The 12519-nt window shown below is 46.8% G+C and overlaps 1 long non-coding RNA gene across 1 annotated transcript; it reads right to left on the bottom strand.

The window, feature by feature from the left end:
* Nucleotides 1-8090: 8090 nt before the first annotated feature.
* LOC139085160 (uncharacterized) lies at nucleotides 8091-11393 on the bottom strand. Its single transcript, XR_011543236.1, has 2 exons — nucleotides 11262-11393; nucleotides 8091-10723 (listed from the first exon to the last, which is right to left on the bottom strand). It is a non-coding gene; the product is annotated as an uncharacterized lncRNA (long non-coding RNA).
* Nucleotides 11394-12519: the final 1126 nt, after the last annotated feature.

Below are 12519 nucleotides of genomic sequence, written 5' to 3'. Positions count from 1 at the left end.
CTAAATTCCTCTGTGTCCCTGGCATGGCACGTTTTCCCACACAATGTTTTGTTGTTTTTCATAAAACCCTTGTAAAGGAAGATTTTTTTCCCCCTCGTTTTGCAGCTAAAGACACAGGGGCTCAGAGAGGGGAAGAAGACTTGGTCAAGGCATAGAGCTAGAATGCAGCAGATAAGAGATTAAAATGTCATTTTCCTGCCACCAGCCCAGGGGCCTAACGTGGAAAGAGGTCGGGATTGGGGAGGCCAGCTGGGTAGCACTTCCTGCAAAGAGTTTGCTCTTTATCCTACAGGCAAGGTCACAGCCTGGCAGCCCAGGGGCCAAATTCGGGTCATGGAGAGTCTTAAATAGTAGTGAGTAGAAGTGGAGAGCATGAATTCTAAGGCCAAATGCCTGATCAGTAATCTTATTTCCACCTTGCACCAGCTGTGCAACGTGGGGTCAGTCACTCAACTTCTCTGAGCCTCGTTTTCCTCATCCATAACATGGAGATCTTCACACCAGTTCCCTTCTCCCAGGGCTGGTGGGAGGACTGAACGAGCTGTTTGCGTTACCCTGCATTGAGCAGAGCTGGGAACATCGGAAGCACATATGTGCGTTAACAATTCTCACGGATACACAGCACCGAGCACAGGCTCTGATATCTAAGAGGTGCTTCAGAAAGGCTCATTACTCTTACGTTGTGTTTATCAAAATTATAAAATATCTTAAATCCTTAATTGATCTGTTTCACAAGAAGATCAAGAAAGAAATATTTATCGGCTCCTGATGCCATCTTGAGGCAGGGGCATCGTTTACAAATTGAGAATAAAACCTTTCTTGACAACTCAGAAGTTTGGGAACAAGGGGACTCACTTTCTTCACTCGCCATGAGTTTCTGTTTCCAGCTGTGTGGCCGCAATGCGAGGGCCTGCACAGCCAGGTACAGACCGCCCCCATGAAGTTTGTAAAGGGGGTTCCATTCCACAGTTGGCGGAGATGGTTAAAAGTTTCTTTTGCTAAAGTGCTGCTTGAAAAGTATCCCATGAGCCAGCCTGGTGGCATAGTGGTTAAGTTCACATGCCTTCAGTGGCCTGGGGTTCATGGATTTGCATCCTGGGTACAGACCTACACACTGCTCATCAAGCCATGCTGTGGCAGTGTCTCACATACAAAAGAGAGGAAGATGGGCACAGATGTTAGCTCAGTGATAAGCAAAAAGAGATTGGCCCTGAGCTAACACCTGTTGCCAATCTTCCTCACCAAAAAGAAAAAGAAAAAGCATCCGAGTGTCACTGGAAAAGCTACTTATTTCCTTTGGCTCTACCACCAACTCCTTATGTAATCCTGATGTGTCCTTTTTCTGTTCATCGGCTTCTCTGATCTTCATAGGATCCCATTTAGTAGACAGAAAAGTGATAAGAATTGAGAGGCCTGCCCCAAATTACAGAGACGATTAAGCTGAGGATAGAATAGCAATGAAGAAAGTACAGTAGACTGGGTCCTCCTGGCTCGATCTGGAGCTCAAGAGGATTCAACAGCTCCACCGGGCAGGTGGATCAGACACTCTCTGCCACCAGGACCCGGCCCAGCTCCTCACAGTCTCCCTTTCTGCACCCTGGGCCACAGGTCCACCCCAACGCTCCAGCTCGTCCCACTATGACAACCCTCTCCAGGGGGCTCTCTGCTGCTGCTGAGCTTGGATACCTGGAGCCCACCCATGCCCCCATCGGTGGCTCGGGAAGTGCTGCCCCAAAAGCGTGTGCCCAAGTGCAGGAGTTCACGCACTTCTTCGAAGACAGTCCCTTGTGATAAAAACAATCAGCCGCTTCTGATACCCAGTGGCTGCCAGCTCAGTAAGACACCCTCCATGTGTCCCTTCCTTCCTCGACTGCTCCCCTTTACTGTCTCTCCGGCTTCTCTGAGTTTGTTCTCCCTAGTAAAGTAATGACACACTTTTCCTCAGCCTCTGCTCAGTGGATTCTAAGAAAAAGTAATTTCTATCCTTATTATTATTAATTAGGATAGCTAAAAGGCAGGTGGAAGGGAGGAACGGGGTCAAGGGAGGGAAAGCGGGAGAGAGAGAGAGAGGAGGTAGCCTTGGCTGTAGCTGGATACTCAAGAAGCATGATGAGTAATACAGGAGTGGAGACCAGTATAGCAGCTCAGTGCACAGACTTCGGAGCAACTGCCTGGGTTTGCGTCCCTCTTCCATTAATCACAAGTCTGTCACCAGGCAACTTAACCTTCAGTTTCGTCATCTGTAAGTGTGGATGATAATGACTTCTACCTCACAGGGTTCTGCAAATAGTGAATGTGCTGATATTTGCAAAATACCTAGAACAGAGTCTGATGCATTATAAGCGTTATCTATGGGTTTATTGAACATACAAATCCACAAATGACTCTCCTTGAATTTTTAGGCAGGACTCTGAGGAAGTTAGTGAGTTTCTCTGGGCCACAGTTTCTTAGCAATTAAATGAAAACTTTGGATTAACAATCAAGTATTCGACCAGTTCTGACGCTTGGTGTTCTAAGGAGATCCTGAGCATGACAGAAATCCAGCACCTTTGTGGGTTGGGGATAGTCTTAAGATCTTACGTAAATGGACTTAATGTTTATATAATTATGCCATAATTAATCCTCCCAAGAGCTCTATGAGGTTCTGGTGAGTTCCCTGTATTTTGCAGAGGAGAAAGGGAAGGCTCAGAGAGGTTATATAGCTTGAGCGTAGTTACACAGTGAGCTGTAGGGTGAGAATACACACTTGGATCTGGTTGACTCAAAAGCCCCATCATGTGACACAGTCCTGTTCTGGGGTCCACTGACAATGTCTAATTGTAGAGACCCAAGCTTTGGTGCAGAAAATGTGAATAATGGGCTGGCTGCATTCTTGGCAATTTGTAGATTATTGAATGAGTGTCCTTCTGCGTCCTTGACAGGTCATAATAAAAAGGGTGACAACTGCCCAATGGTCCCGGGCAGCCCTGTGAGAGGGGATGGATTGATATGTGTGCTGTGATGTAAGGGTCTGCATAAGGAATGAAGCAGATCCAGAATTTTCCCTTCTAGAGGGAAAATAACAACTGGATTAGAATTCATTTGTTGTTGTTTGTTCCTCTGTCTGCCAGAGCATATGTTGAATCTGGCACACGGCAGATGCCCAGCACAGGTTTCCATGTGGCCACTTCAGCTTTCCCAGCAATTTTGGATAGATGAGTGTTTGGTTTGGGTTTTGGGGTTTTTTTTTGCAAGATGTTGTCTGTGTGTTACCGTAAAGCACTTTATATTTTATTAAGGAAACTATTGCATAAAGTACACAGGATATGGTTTCTTTTGTTATCTTCACAGAAGAATGGCAAGGAGAGAAATTCAGAGTCTTTGACTTCCTCTGTAGGTTTCAAGGGGGACAAGGCTGAAAGCTCATGAAGGGGGAGCGCAGGGGGAGCTGAGGAAGGAAGCCTTGCACCCACGATATCGTCTCCCTGTCTTGGATCTCATTTCTGCAGGAGTCTTAACATTTCCCTTCAGTCCAAGCTAATGGCGTTTGTTGTGAGTTTATTTTGACATTGTCACACTGTCCCCAGAGAGTGGCATTGACAGGCTTTCTCTTCACCTTGGTATCACAGGACCAGATTCATTGCTCACGGGTATCAGAGTCATTTTATCTTTACACTAAACCCTGGCATCTACAGAGTCCAAATAATGAGCTTCAGCTTCTCTGCGAAGCTTTGACAGCCCCTCGTGCTGGGGCCAACAGAACATGACTGTCTGTCTGGCAGAGATCACTTTATTTAAGGGCATGGTGGCCTTGGCCTGACAGATATGCAGACAGAGAAGTGTATGGGTTTATTATTCCATTTAATACATAGTTATTTGAGTACCTTCTTAAGCCTTTCGTGTTAGGCACTGGAAACCCAGCAAAGAAAAAGGAAGACAGTCTCTGCCCTCATAGAACATCGTTCAAGAGGAGATGCTAAAATTGGTTTCCCTCAGCAACCTGTTTCCAACTGGAATAATGTCCTAACAGCCAGGGACAGGCAGGGAGAGCCCATCAGAGAGGCAGAGCGGGTGCTGGGGAAACCATGCTCAGTAAATATGCAGGACCACCAACGCTGGGTCAGGGACTAGGCTGGCAGTGGGCACAAAATGACGGAGAGACACAGACGCTGCCCACAAGGAGGTCACGTCTGATGAGCGCAAAAAGGGGGTTATGTATAAGGAGCAACGGGCAGTGGGGCAAGTGATTCAGCAACACGCCTGGGCAAGTCAGGGCCTGTTCCAGGGAAGACAGTGTGTGATCTGAGGCTTGAAGATGAGCGGTCCATGCCAGCTGGGCAAGACGGCAAGGAGGAACGGAAATACATAAAAGTATGGAGGCATGAGAGAGCATGGAATAAATAGGTATAGCGGGAATCTGGTACTTATGGGACATAAAATGTGATGGGAAGAGGAGAGAAGGAGCAGGATTGGGGATGGAGAGACAGCCGGGGCAGTCCAGGAAGGTCTGCGAGCCTTGCGAGGCGTTGTCACTGTTATCCCGTAGAGGAAGGGGTTGAATGGTTCAGTGAACAGTCCTGAGATGCTGGCGAGTGCATTCTCCTCCTCTGCCTTCTCCTCCTTCTCTTCCTTTTCCTTCTCCTCATCCTTCTCCTCTTTCTCCTTTTCTTCCTCCCCCTCCTCTTCCTCCTCCACTTCTTCCTCCTCCTTTTCCTTCTTCGGTTGACCCTTGTTGAATATATTGTAAAACTATGAGTTTATTCCTCTGTCTTAACAAGAAGAGACTCTTATGAGCATCACAGACCCTCCTTGGATGATTGTCCAGAGCTGAGGTCGCTGTTCACTACATGAGCCCTATGGTCAGGACCACAGGTGTAAGTGGAGAAGGAAATCATAGAAAAAAAAAACAAGGAGCAGCCCCCAGAGTGACTGGATCCTGCGGGCTTCAAGCTGTGTCACTCGCTGGCCCATCCAAGGCGGTGATCTTAAGCTGCTGGAGTTGGTAAAGGGGATCCAAGGGGTTTTACGTGGGGGTTGTTTCAGCCAGGAAACATTGGTTGCAAGGAACAGAAATAGTCTGTAGTTAAAAAGTGGAGGACAGGGGGCTGGCCCCGTGGCCGAGTGGTTAAGTTTGCGCACTCCGCTTTGGCGGCCCAGGGTTTCACTGGTTCGGTTCCTGGGTGAGGACATGGCACTGCTCATCAGGCCACATTAAGGCGGCATCCCATGTGCCACAACTAGGAGGACCCACAACTAAGACATACAACTATGTACTAGAGGGATTTGGGGAGAAAAGGCAGAAAAGAAAAAAAAAAAAAGGAAAATTGGCAACAGTTGTTAACTCAGGTACCAATCTTCAAAAAAAAAAAAAGTAGAGGACAAAAGGAATTCAATGGAGAGATGTGGGTTCCTTCTCATTGTTGAAAGGAACACTCAGCAATTAGGTAATAATAATAATAGTTAATATACATTGAGCACCTACAATATGTCGATCACTATTCAGGAGCTTTACCTGTATTAACTTATTTAATCTTTACATCAATACTAAATTCTAAGGAGGGTGCTATTATGATGCTGATTTTATAGATGAGGAAACTGAGACTCAGAGAGGTTAAGTAATGAACCCGAGGTCACACAGCTAGACGGCATCAGAGCTGCGATTTGAACACACAAAATCTGGTGACTGACTCCATGCTTTTTACTACTGCGCTAAAAAACAGGAAGTGGGAAGGTCAAGTCTAGCGCTCTAGGTAGAGGGAAATAAAGAACCATCTCTTCAGGGAAGTGGCGTGTGTGACGGCCTAGCCTGGGACACCTGCCACCTTGTAACCCAGGAGGGGGAGGTCCCTTGACTGACACCTCCCCAGACTCCTCGGAACGGAGGAGAGTCATTTCTCAAAACAGACGCCAACATCGGCTTCTGCGTGAGACTTAATGGGGAGCAACAAGCAGACAAAGAAGATTCCACTCCTGCAAGAAAAAGAAGTTACCCCAGAGCCTCTTTTTTGGTATGTGAATGAGTAAAAATAGCAAAAAGTTGAAGTTGTCAGTGTGAGCTGTTTGTTATTATTATTATCATTATTATTATTAGGCAGCTTTTGCACATAGACAAATATTTAAAGTTTGATATTTTAAACGTATTAGTATGAAAATCATTTAAAATTCCATTTTTCCTTAAGTCTTTGAATGCGACTTGCAGATCTCTTTAAATACAGACTGTGTTTTAAGAATGACTTTCAAGGGGCCTCTTATTCCGTGTTTAAAGAAACCTAAATAACTTCTAACAATGGGTCCTGCTAACAAATCAGTCATTGGCTCCCTTCCCACGTTTACAGTGAGATGATGACAAAAGACGTCCTAAGTATTCAAAACCTCTACTGAAGAAATGATTAGACGTATAACTATTAAACATATAACTATATCTGAGAGTCTTTAAACGCTCAGATTCTTCTAAACAATCGGACCTGGTAGATTTCTAATCATGTCTTGAAATTTTCCAATGAAACTTGACAATCTAAAATAAAATCTAAAATCTAAATCTAAAATCTAAAATAAACATTACTCAGTTGCATTTTAAATTGGTATTCTGATATGTCACAAACTCTTTGTGATTATACCACCTACTTCAAGTACCAAGCACATGCTGATTTCCCCACAGGTGTCATCTCCGTGATGTGCTTTCCCATCGCCCTGTATAACTCTCAACTTCTCCAGGCTGAAAAAGTCTTTAGTGCTAGGAGACTTAGCAATTTGTTTTAACACCACAAGCAAGTACCATCCTAAACTTATGAGTTTATCAACCAGAGATTTCTGGCCAGAACGCAGGGTCTGAGAAGGCAAGGAGAATTTCTTTTCTTCATGACAGGTGTCACTGTCTGTCTTTTTTCTGGTTACTATGGCAACAAGCAGCACCAAGTCCACACTTTGCACACGTGATCAGTGTCTGCACTCTTGTCCCTGATCTCGGTTGGGTAATCTAACCTCTTTTAACCCAGCAGCACAGACTGCTAATTGTCCCAAAATGCCCATTTCCCTCAGCACGTGTTCCCAGGATAAAGACTATATTTACCAGTGTCCCTTGCAACTACACAGCTGGGAGTGGCCTGGGGAATGAGATGTAAGCAGAAGAGGGGTGGGCAATCTATAAGAGATGTCCTTAAAGGTAAAGGGCATCCTCTTAGCTCCTTCTGAATGCTTGGAGTAAAGATTTGATGGCTGGAGCTGGAGCAGCCAACTCGGACTAGGAAGTAAACTTCAGGATGGATGGCGTGCGCTATCATGGAACAATAAAAAGGATGAAGCCTGGGTCCCTGACACTGTAGAATACCACACCAGCTTTGTCTAAGATTTGTTAAAGGGAGAAATTAACATCTACCTGATTAAGCCACTGCTATTTGGGGTTTTCTATAGCCAAACCTAATCCTAACGCTTACAGATACTATCATCTGATTTGCATAGATAAAATTCTGAATTCCCCCTCCCCCAATTCTTCCCCCATTCTTCTCCAGTCAACTATTGTACTGCCTGACAGAATTCCACCGTCTCCCACGCCTGGCTATAGACGCAGTCCTGAGGCACCCTAATGACTCGCGTGAATTTACCGAATGGACGCTCCAAATTAGTAGCAAATGTCACATCTCTTAAAACTGAGGCCATGCTCCCAACACAACCTCCAGGTAGATTCAGCTGCCTCCAGAATCATTAAATCCGAGAAGTCAACAGCAATTTCTATTTTGTGAGTTTGCAGTTCTCAAACATATGTCAACACCAAAATCTTGGTAAGTCCATACGGGTAAAAACAGTGATGAGTAACTTCCTGTGCACTTACCATGCGCCCGGCCCATTTCATAATCGCTTATTGGACTTTCCCCACAGTTCTAGAGGCTCGATCCTATCATTATCCTCGTTTTAGACATACGGGAGCTGGAGGTAAATGTTTTGCCCAAGTTCAGACATGCAGCCGCACCCCACAGACCACTAAGTGACAAGGCGCTCACACTTGTGCATTCTCTCTATTGTTTTAACTATCAAAAGAGGGGAAAAAAAGATGTCCGCAGGTTTAGCCTCAAGGAAAGCTAACCTATGAAACTGCAAAAAATACAGAGAAATTATTTAAGAGCCTATTTTTTATTTCTCAACAACATAGACGGATGTCATCTTCATTCTTTTGAAACATGGAGGCCTTATATCCCAAATTTGAACACGTGGGCTGGATTTTAACTGGAAAAAAATAACTTGCTCTTCTTTGGGATTGTGGCGGGAGGAGGCCGGACAGGCAAACTCAAAATTTAAGGCCACCACCGTGGGCGTGTAGTTCAAAAAAGAGAGAATTACAGAGCTTTCTTCCCCAGAGAGATGCTGTTGGCCTGGCAGAGCCCTGACAGTTGGCAACTCCCAAAACTGCGTAATTTTCCATTCTCATTTATAAAACAATTGCAGGAATGTTGACAAGTATAATACGCATAAGAAAGCCACTTAAATTAATAATGGCCATCATTTACCGAATGCTTACTATCTGGCACAGAGCTAATAATGTTTTATATATGGTCTTTCTTCTTAAAAAGACTCTGAGAAGCCAGTATCACATGCCCATTCTGCAGATGACAGCTGGAAGACTCGGAATGTAAGTCATCCATCCGATGAGCTGGTCCACCAGGCACGTCGTGTCCAGAGGCCCCGCCCTACGCCTCTGTGCTCTGCGGCGTCCTCCAGCCCCGAGAGAAGCTGCCTTTCAGTCCTCCTGTCTGTCTGTTCCTTCACTCCATTTCCCAGGTTAAGGTGCTGGCTTTTCAAGGTCATGAAACCATGATACAGAACGTTTTCGATCCCTAAAGAGATCTGCAATTTCTTTCCAAAGATGAAGGTGTTAACCTTGGAGTCTTGGACAAATTTCAAATCCAGTAATTGCATTCTGCCTGTTTTGACTTTACTCAGAAGTAAGATCATTGAAAAACATCCTAGAACAAAAGGTTTCTGTTGCGAGGACCTAAGCCAGTAGTTTCAATCCTGGGAGCAGTTTGTCCGAATGGTAAGCCGAGTGGACACGCACACAATTTAAAGAATTCCTGTTGGCTCCCTCTCCTATTCCTTCTCAACGGTGCCGTGTGCTTCTCTTTGGGAGTACCTTTGATAATGATCATTAATTCTGTAATATCCCCAGTATCCAGCCCAGGGCCAGCATATAGCAAACTTTCAATGAATATTTGCTAAACGGATTAATGCAGAACGCCCACAGGTCCTGTAGAACACGGTTTGAAAGCGTTGCTCTAACTCAACCCCTTAATTGTACAGACAGGAAAACTGATGTCAGAAGAAAACTTCCAGAAGTTACGAGGCTACAAAGCAGCAGAGCTGGACTTGAAGCCCGGACATCTTAGCATCAAAGACTCTGGCCTCAGCCCCGTTGGGATGGACGGCTGAGCAGCTCAGTGCTGCGCTGTCCACGCAGGCCCCGTAGCCATAGTTCAGAAAGAAGTTGTTTAAAAAGGCAGATTTCTGGATCCCAGTGGTGGAAATCTCTGGGAGTGGGGCCCGGGAGTCTCTGTTTAGAATGAGCCGCCTGGAGTCGTCCTTGTGCACACTGCAGTTTGAGAAGTCGACTATACGGGTGCCTTGTCTGGCTCCAGGAGGTAAATGGAGACTCAGTCAACTGTGATCATTGTCCTGCTTGGGGCCAGATTGAAGAAATGCTGAGCTGGGGGGCTACCTACAGAGTCGCGTTCTTGAATGAATGATTCATTCCATAATCATCTACTGACAATCCTCACGTCCTCAGGGCTCCATCCACGGCCTTCTTTTCACTTTCCACAGCATCCCCAGGTGATCTCAACCACACGTGGTCTCTGTCACCACCAGTTGCCTGTGCATCTTGTCCAGCAACCCAAACATGGCAGCAAACTCTTTGTCACTCCTCCCATCGAGAGGCAGGGTCTAGACCCCCTCCCTAGTGTCTGGACAGGCTTGTGACAGCTCGAAGAACAGAGCACCAGGAAGTGATGCTCTGTTATTTCAGAAGGTTGGTCATAAAAGGTATGCGGCTTCTACCTGGCTCTCCGGGATGCTCCCTCGCAGAATCTAGCCACCATGCTTCCAGAAGCCCAAGCCACATGGATGAGCTTTGAGTCCAGCCTCCAAGTCAGTGCACCCCTGATCCAGACATATGAGTAGAGAAGCTTCTGGATGACTCCAGCCGTCAGCCTTTCAAGTTACCCTCAGCTCCAGGTCTTCTCACACATGGTGGGGTAGGGACAAGCTCCCCACTGCTGGCTTCCATCCAAATTCCTGACCCACTGAAGCTGTGATCCTAATGAAATACCTGTTGTTTTATGCCTCGAATTTGGGAGTGGTTTGTTATGCGGGATTAGTAACCAGAACAAGCAGCAACTGAACATCCCACAAAAACCTGAACTGTGACATCTGAAATGGCATTCATCGCCTTTCTCCTTCCTGACAGGTGCCATATTGCGGAGATGGTCCCCATCCACACCGTGTCGGTTAGGGATGCAAATAACAAAAGCCTCACTAAGCCACCGGAAAGAAGTGGGGCTGGGCAAGGTCACATATTTTCTTTCTCAAAACAAGAAACTCGAGGTGAGATGCTGCTGGCATTGACTCCGCTGCTCAACGATGCTTCGAGGATCAAAGACCTATTTTTTAATCCCTGCATTCTCATGCTGGGCTTGACATCAAAGATGGTTGCTGCCTCTCCAGACATTGTGTGTGTGTGTGTGTTTAATACGTTATTCTGTTGCAAGAAAGAAGTAGGAGATGGTTATTGGGACAGAGTGTACCTAACAACGTCACTGCCAGATTCGTTGTCAACCCAGAAATAGAAGTGCTGCCTTCTTCCCAGGGCCCCGACCAATCAGGGAGGTGTCCTCTCTATTTACTCTCCTCTGAAACTCACCTGCCTCTGCCCAGCCTCTGCTCCTTCCTCAGCTCAGACCCCTGACATCTCTGGGATTACTGGAACGATAGGTCTCATTGCCTCCAGTCTGGACGCCCCCTCCCCGCCTCCACAAGGCTGCGCTGAGTGGTCTGGCCAGCATGCAAATGTTGACTTGTCCCCATTGCCACCACCCACCACACAAAATCTCCAAGCGCTTCCAAGCACTCTCAGAGTGAATCCCAGACTCCCCCCACCCCCTGGCTCACAGGCTCTGTGTGACCTGACAAGCCCCTGCGTCCTGCATACCACGTGCTCTGCTCTCCCACCCAGTTCCCCTGAGATCCCAGGAGGCCTGACCCCAGAAGCTGCCTCCTAGTGATCTCACTACACCCACCTGTTAGCCCGTCACGGGACTGCCCAAATGTGGTGCAACGCCCAGCAATCTTCGGTCCCCTGCCCAACCATGGTTCCCAGAGGGTGGGCACTGTGTCATCGACCTTCACGTCCCCAGCCCTTAGCACAGCATCTGGGACATAGTAAGTGCTAAATAAATTTTTGTTGAATGAATGAATGTTCGCACCTTTTCTCCCAGACCCTTCCATCTAATTGGAAATGTAGCTTAATATGCAAATAAGCTACGCATGTACAAAGGAATAACAGATTCTAAGAAAGATACAGTGGGATTTCATAAGGGATGGACACGAAGGTTTCACAGGGAATTAACAGTAAAGGCTTCAGGTGGGGACAGCCCTTCTGCTCAACCCGAGAGGCGGGCAGGCTGGCAGAGAGCCTTCCAGGGGACCGCCAGTCCACATGCAGAGCCGGGGGTGGGTCTTCCAGAAGCAGCGCAGATGTGTGCAGAAAACAGGTACGACAGGTGTAGTGGGACACTCTGTATAATACCGGTTTGCGGTTTTTGTCCTCTGTCTGTGGCCGTGGTCCCCATTGCAAGGCTAAAATCAGGCCCTGGATGTTTTCTTGCTTCAAAGACTTTTGCCTAAGGGACAATGAGAAGTCAGCCTTCTTTGAAATCAAGCTTAAATCTCTCCACATAGGCAAAGGAGAGAGGAGTCTACTTTGAGAACCGAGCAGGGAAAGTGATGAAAAGGATGTCTGAGGTTGGAGGTCAGCTGGAGCAATGTAGGGTAGAAGCCACCACGCAGGGTGGCACGCAGGGAGGGTGGGCACGGACGTCGAGCGTCCCTTGTATAGTGGGTGCAATCGTGTCCCCCAAAACCCACGTCCCCTGGGAACCTCAGAATGTGATCTTACTTGGAACTAGGCTCTTTGCACATGTAATTAGTTAAATAAATTAAGACGAGGTCCTACTGGATTAGGGCGGGCCTTAAATCCAATGACTGGTGTCCTTACAAGAGGAGGAGAACACACACACAGACATGCATACACACAGAAACGCACATACAGACACACACACAGACACACATACATAGACACACACAGACACACACACAGACACATACACAGACACACACATGCATTGTGGTCGTTGGTTTTGGCAGCCCTAGGAGACTGACACATTAAGGAAGGCTGGACTCTGACAAGGATGCTTAGGACCCATGGTCCTTGATGGGTCCTGCAGCCTAGACCAATGAGGACTGCTAAGGAGCAGAGTTCCCTCACACCAGGCGCCA

This window comes from Equus przewalskii, chromosome 8, assembly GCF_037783145.1.
Source record: "Equus przewalskii isolate Varuska chromosome 8, EquPr2, whole genome shotgun sequence".
NCBI lineage: Eukaryota > Metazoa > Chordata > Mammalia > Perissodactyla > Equidae > Equus > Equus przewalskii.
This window is presented reverse-complemented; position numbering and strand designations above follow the sequence as displayed.